The following is a 7681-nucleotide window of genomic DNA, read 5'->3' as shown; positions in this document are numbered from 1 at the left end:
TCCACTAGGATCTGATAGGATGCAAGGTATTATCCCTATGGTTTGGTGTTTACTGAGAGTTGCTTTGTGGCCTGAGATATGGTCCCTTTTAGAGAAGCATCTGTGTTCTGCTGAGAAGAAAGTGCATTCCATCATTGATGCATGAAATGCTCTGTATGTCTGTGAAGTCCAAGTGACTGGTTGGATCATGTAGTTCTCTACAGTCTTTGTTGAGTAGTTGTTTGGTGGATCTGTGCATCAGGAGAGCGGTGTGTGAAAGGGACCCAGAATTATTCTGTTGTGACGGATATCATTGTTGAAGTGGAGAAGGGTTTGTTGGATGTATGCAGATGCTCCATTGTTTGGGGCATAAATGTTCAATATTTATGTTTTGTTGATGTCTAATTTTTCTCAGCCATCTGAAATGTCCTTCTTTGTCCCTTATGATGAACTTTGGCTTGAAGTCCATTTTATCTGATAGGAGGATGGACCCCCCTGCTTACTTACCTACGAGACCCATGTGAGTGATGATTTTAGCTCATTTACCTTCCAATTATCCTTGAGACATGATTTGCATTTCCAGTCATTTTGGTTTCTTTCTTGTTTTTAAGTTGAGTTGGTTTCTCCTTTGATTTTTTTCTTCATTTAGTATAGTTCTTCCCTTTGCTTGTCTTGACTTATATTTTTCATTTCTTCTTCATGAAACATTTTATCGAGTATATTTTGTTTGACAGGCTTTCTCGTGGTGAATTCTTTTCAACTTTGTTTATCATGAAAGGTTTTTATTTCACCGTCGATTCTGAGGTTTTATTTTTCGGGGTATATAGTATTCTTGGCTGGCATTCATTTTCTGTCAGGGCTCAGAATGTATTATTCCAAGAAATCCTAGTTTTCAGATTCTTGGTTGAAAAAATCAGCAGAGATCCAGATTGGTTTCCCCTCTAAGTGTGTCCCATTATTTTCTCTGAAAAGCCTTTAAAATTCTATCCTTATTTTTATATTAGGCATTTTCATAACAATGCACCTTGGTGTGGGTCTGTTGTAATTTTGTATATTTGGGGTTCTGTGCATCTCTTGTATTTGATTTTCTTTTTTATTTATTTTGTTTATTCATTTTTATGTGGTGCTGAGGATCGAACCCAGTGCCTCACAGGTGCAACGCAAGTGCTCTACCACTGAGCCCCAGCCACAACCCCTTTCCTTCAGTTTCAAGGTTATATATTTTTGTCTTCTTTTCCTGAAACTCTGTCTTCCATGAGATCCAGTCTGCTGCTGATGCTTTCCCATGAATTTTCAAGTTGGCTCACTGACCCCTTCATTTTGAGGATTTTGGACTGATTCTTCTTGAGGATGTCTACCTCCTTATTAAAGGGATCGCTCATTTTTTTTGTATTTTCTCTGATTTTCTTTCTTGCATCACATTTTATCTTGCAGACCAACGTTACCATGAACCTTTCTGAGTTCCATCTCTGACCCTTTGTCCACGTGGTATCCATGGAGTTGGGTGCTGAGGTATTCTGTGCTGTTGGGGATGGATTGTTCCCTCGCCTGTTCATACTGTTTGGTGGTCTCCCCATCTCTCTGGATATATCGGAAGCCATCGGATTCCTACCTAATGAGCTCACAGCGCCTCTGTGTTCCAGTACCTCACAGACTCGGGGATGGGAGCCCCACCGTGGCACCAGCGTATACAGACAATATACCGCAGACGGCTAGGTCCACAGTTCCTAGGTGATATCTACAGTGTCAGTTGTTGCAATGTCCAGGAAGCAGGTTGAGCCATCTGCATCAGTTAAAAGAAAAAAGTAAAATAATCATGAATCAGGTCTGGCCTAGATAAAGACTAGAAATGGGGAGAGAGAAACAAGGGTGTATATGTATAGGACTTCTTGAGTCACTTAGTACACAAATAATATACAAAAAAAAAAAAGAAAAGAAAAATCAAAAATCAAAACAAAATAACAACAGCAAAAGAAAAGTGAGAAAACTTGGTGAAATGTTCATGAATGAAGGAGTCCTTTCCACCGTGGTGGAGAAGATAATCAGTGAGCATGGGATTGTCCCTTCTTGGGTGATGGGCATGGGTGGGCTGGGGGCTGTGGCTGGGTGGTGACACAGCTGGCTACATCCAGTGGGCCTGGCTGGCCTGGGCTTGTGGATCAGGGCTGGTCGATGGGCCTGGCTGGCCATTGATGAAGCAGGGGAGTAAGCAGGGCTGGGCAGGCCTGGCAGCAAAGTGTTGGCCAGGGAGCCTGGGCGATGGGCTGGTGGCGCATCTCTAGGCCTAGTAGGAAGATCAGTGGTTTAGGTAGGGGACCTGGGTGGTAGGGGACTTGGATATGGGTGGCCAAGGGGCTTGGTTGTGTGCTGGACTGATGCTAGATCTGGTGTTTACCATGGACCTGGGGAACTGGTGGGTGATGGACCAGGTGGGACAGGCGAGTGCTAGTGGCCTGTTGGGTATCAGAAACTGGGCAGCTGATGGACCTGGTGGGTTCTAAGGACCCAGGGAGCTTGGATGGCTCTGGGGACTGGGCTGGTTCTGGGACCCAGCAGAGACCAGCCTGAGTGGCCCCCAGGAACTCAGATGGTGCTGGACTGGCAGTCACTGGGGCCCACTGGTCGGACTGCTGGCCTGGTTATTCTTTGTGAGCCACAGGACTCACAGGGTTGGGGAGAGTTGGGGGGTCTCTCTAGCATCTCCAACTTGTGTCCATCTGGACAAAATGCTCTCGGTTTCTGATTTTCCATGGTTTGGAAGGCTAGTTAAGCCTTTGCTAGGCTCACATAGGTTCATGTGGACCTTGCTCTGGACACACAGGACTGGGTTTCCAGTCCCCATCGGTTCCTTGGAACTGAAGATGGGTTACTTATTTCAAGTAAACCATCTTAAGCTCCCCTCTATTTCTATAGTGAGTTCAATCTATGGCTCTCCCAGTCCTCAGAGTGCATATTATTGGGTTGTCTTGTTATTTTCTGCTTCGACCTCACGAGTTCCTATTAATCTTCACCAAGGAAGAGATAAGTGCTATCCCAAGAATTTTATTTCACATCTTGATTTTCCTTCTCTCGTCTCCATAAATCAATTCAAAATAATTTTTTTTCAGCTTTTACTTCTCTGACCTGAGATCCTGAGAAAGAATCTATACACTGAAATGCTTTTCAGTTATTCAGAAGGAGCTGCTGATTCTTCACATTGTATAATTATGAAGACAGTTCAAACTCACATTTCTAGCAAACGTCTAATTGCGTTTTCTTTTTATGCAGATACACTTCGTCTCAGTTTTGATCTCCCAAAAGTAAACCAGTGGTGCTCTGGCTATGGGGGGGGGGGCGGTGTGTCAAGCTGGATCAGAGACCAGGGGCTGCGATTGCTTAATTTTACAACCAAAGTGGTGAGAGTAGTGACCGCCTCTTCCTGACTTCCAAAGTGTCCCATGGTGTCCTCTCTCCAAAGAGAAAAGGGATGTTAGTGGAGAGGTGACGGTGAACTTGTTCTGTGTGATGACAAGAAGTGACATCTGCCCTTTCATGTACCCAATGTCCATCACTAAATGAGGATGCAAATCACAGTATTTATATTCACTTCAGGACCTTCTTCTCCCTGATGGGAATCCTCCGGGACATCTTCCTCATGGGGCTCATGGTCCTCTCCAATGGGTACATGGTGGCCCTCCTGTGCAGGCATAAGAGGCAGTGCCAGCACCTCCACAGCACCAGCCTGTCCCCGAGAGCCTCCCCAGAACTGAGGGCCACCAGGACCATCCTGCTGCTCATGGGACTCTTTGTGCTCATGTACTTTGTGGACTGTGTGTTCTCCTCCTCTTCGGGACAGATGCACAGCGAGGACCCCACTCGCCTGGGGGTCCAGATGCTGGCGGGCAATGGCTACGCCACCCTCAGTGCCTTGATACTCATCTGTGCTGATCCACAGACACTCAGGTTCCTCCAGTGCACATTAGAAAAGGAGAGGAAGTATTTCTGTCGGGCTGGGCGACCCGTCATTTTGTCGTCCCACATCATTTATTTCTAAATGTCCACAAACGTTTTTATGTTGAAAAAAAAAATGGGCTGTTTTGTTACTGTGCCTGCCCAAGGCTGATACCTTGCACTGTCCAAGTAACACTGCAGATTCTGTCATCAAAATCATACCTGTGGTTCGTGCCTCCATCTTTCTGGGAGAGAGCGGGAGACCGAGAAAGCCGTATCAGCGGCTGAGAAACGGTTCTCTACTCCAACATGTACAGAACCAAAGTGGGCTTGAAGGACCGCCAGCAGCTCTACAAGCTGATCATTAGCCAGCTGCTCTATGATGGCTACATCAGCATTGCTAATGGCCTCATAAATGAAATCAAGCCTCAATCTGTCTGCGCACCCTTGGAGCAGCTCCTGCATCTCATCAAACTAGGAATGGAAAACGATGACACAGCGGTTCAGTATGCAATTGGTCGATCAGATACAGTTGCCCCTGGCACCGGGATTGACTTGGAGTTTGATGCAGATGTTCAGACAATGTCCCCAGAGGCTTCTGAATATGAAACATGCTATGTCACATCCCATAAAGGACCATGCCGTGTAGCTACCTATAGTAGAGATGGGCAGTTGATAGCTACTGGATCTGCTGATGCTTCCATAAAGATACTCGACACAGAAAGAATGTTGGCCAAAAGTGCTATGCCAATAGAGGTCATGATGAATGAGACTGCACGGCAGAACATGGAGAACCACCCAGTCATTCGAACACTCTATGATCACGTGGATGAAGTCACATGTCTCCCTTTCCACCCAACAGAACAGATCCTGGCATCTGGTTCGAGGGATTACACCCTTAAATTATTTGATTATTCCAAGCCATCTGCAAAAAGAGCCTTCAAATACATTCAGGAAGCTGAAATGTTGCGCTCCATCTCTTTTCATCCTTCGGGAGACTTTATACTTGTTGGAACTCAGCACCCAACTCTTCGCCTTTATGATATCAACACCTTTCAGTGTTTCGTCTCTTGCAATCCTCAAGATCAGCACACTGATGCTATATGTTCTGTCAATTACAATCCCAGTGCCAATATGTATGTAACTGGTAGCAAGGACGGCTGCATCAAATTATGGGATGGTGTTTCAAATCGATGCATCACAACTTTTGAAAAAGCACATGACGGAGCCGAAGTCTGTTCTGCCATTTTTTCCAAAAATTCTAAATACATTCTTTCAAGTGGAAAAGACTCTGTAGCTAAACTTTGGGAAATATCAACAGGACGAACACTGGTCAGATACACGGGTGCGGGTCTGAGTGGACGGCAGGTGCACCGGACACAGGGTGTCTTTAACACGGAGGACTATGTGTTGCTGCCTGATGAAAGGACGATCAGCCTCTGCTGCTGGGACTCCAGGACAGCTGAGCGGAGGAACCTGCTGTCTTTGGGGCACAACAACATTGTACGCTGCATAGTATACTCACCCACCAACCCCGGATTTATGACATGCAGTGACGACTTCAGAGCCCGGTTTTGGTACCGGAGATCAACCACCGACTGAGCCACCTTCATTACGAGGGTTCTTGTCTCTAGGACTCTGCCTTCCTCCCCTGTGTCCTGTCACCAGCTTCCATAGTAAGTCATTGCACCATCTTTGACAGTTGTGCTGCCAGCTCTGTCTGCATCCTTCTTGGATTTGTACAAAAGAATCTTTTTTTACCTTGATGTAGAATCATGGTGGAAAAAGTTGGAAACACAGATCTGTGCAGTTATTCTACATTCACTGATTATTACAGTGTGACTTTCATCGATTTTGTAAATACAGGACTTGCCATTTCTTTGGAATCTCTTGATCATTTGGAGGATAAAATATTAAAGTGCTTTCTAGATTTCAAGTGAATCTGTCATGAGGAACTTTCATTTGGTACTTTGTCAACGTCCATGCCTCTTCCACTACACTCTGTATCTTTCCTTCCCAGATACATTGGCATGCAAGTAGCCATGTGGCTCTGAGGATCCAGAGTTTGTACCGTGTTGAACCATTTTTGAGACACTCGGTTCTATCATTAAATGACATCATTCTGATAATAAAGCTCACATATGCAACTTCAGTGTTAACATACTTTTCACTTCAAATGAATGGCCAGTGCTCCCTGAAGATCTGTAGGAACCATATCTGTTGTCAGACCTCCCACGTTATCCTTTCAGTCCAGCAGAGCTCATCTTTAGTGAATGTATTTCCAATAAAATTACAACAATTTGGTGGAAAACAATAATAAGAATATATTCGATCTAAGCAAATTAGGGAAGCCTGCCATTGCTCTCAGGAATTTCTGAGGTAATTTTAAATCTTTCGTTTCTCTTTAGCAGGACTATAACTTATCACAGATACACATGGCAGCTGCATTCTTCAAAGATTTGTAGTGAACCACCTCATAGAGGTTCTCTTTTTTTTCTTGACGTTTTTAGAATGTGGTAGTAATTCTCTGGATTCAGTTCTATCTGGGTAAGAGAACTTACAAACATAAACTTTGCTTTATTCCGCAAAAACAAATAACTCATGATCTGGGTAGGAGTACCTAGAAATAAGAGTCTGGGATCATTTGATAAAAAGAGTAAATAGGTTAAAATAAAAATAATTGCTTTATATTATAGGAATTTCTTGAAGTTATTGCATAGAAATTCTTTAGTCATCATCCTTGAGGACTATTTTAACTCCTTGGTCTATATAAAATCATTTATCCATTAAGTTTTCTTTTTGTTTTGTTTTGTTTTTGAGATAGGGTCTTACTATGTTGCCAAGGCTGGTCTCAAACTCCTGGGCTCAAGTATCCCTGTTGCCTCAGCCTCCCAAGGAGCTGGGATGTCAGGCATGTACCACCATGCCTGGTTCATCTTAAACATTCTTAACATGTTAAAACACAAAATTTTAGTTGAGATTTCCAAAGAGCTATATTTTTGGTCCATAGTTAATGTATATTTTCCAGTTTTATTTTTCATTCTGATTTCCAGTATTTGAAGTTGGCTATCTAGGAGTGCTACTTTGATAAGATTAGAAGAAAGCTACTAAACAGGAACAAGGATAACCAGTTCTACCAAAAATTATCAAGCAGAACTCCCCAATTTTTTTTCAACCTCCCTTTTGCCTCTGAAACTGACAGCAGAGGTTTATCCCTTCTGTATTCTGCTGGCTGGTGTCCTGAAGTGACCACACTGCACTCCTGATACAAGCATCATTGGATCTTTTCAGTTGTTCATGAAATAAGGTGGCAATGCCTTTTTTGTTTGTTTGTTTTTAGACTAAGCAATGGTTCCATAGTTTCAGAACTTATTCATAAGATTTTGAGATCAAGGTACTTTTGTGTTTCCAAAATAGGTTTTGTTTTTGTTTTTGAATTTTAAAAGTTTAAAGTGTTGAGCTGGTGTAAGTGCCAAGAGTATTGTATGGACTTATATTTGCACCTCATTCACTTGTACCACATAACATCCTGGCATTCAAGTGATGAACAAGCTGGGCACAGTGGCACACGCCTGTATCCCCAGCAACCATGGAGGAGACTGAGGCAGGAGGATCACAAGTTCGAGAGCAGCCTCAGCAACTTAGCAAAACACTGTCTTGAACTTTTAAGAATAAAAAGGGCTGGGGATATAGCCCAGCTGGAGAGCACCCCTGAATTCATTCCCCTGTACTGGAAAAAGAAAAATACTTGGTTAGAATGAGAACGTATACC

The 7681-nt window shown here is 43.6% G+C and overlaps 1 pseudogene; it reads left to right on the top strand.

The window, feature by feature from the left end:
• Positions 1–4148: 4148 nt before the first annotated feature.
• On the top strand, positions 4149–6056 carry LOC139703040 (cleavage stimulation factor subunit 1 pseudogene; annotated as a pseudogene).
• Positions 6057–7681: the final 1625 nt, after the last annotated feature.

The sequence above is a fragment of the Marmota flaviventris genome, chromosome 20, assembly GCF_047511675.1.
Source record: "Marmota flaviventris isolate mMarFla1 chromosome 20, mMarFla1.hap1, whole genome shotgun sequence".
NCBI lineage: Eukaryota > Metazoa > Chordata > Mammalia > Rodentia > Sciuridae > Marmota > Marmota flaviventris.
This window is presented reverse-complemented; position numbering and strand designations above follow the sequence as displayed.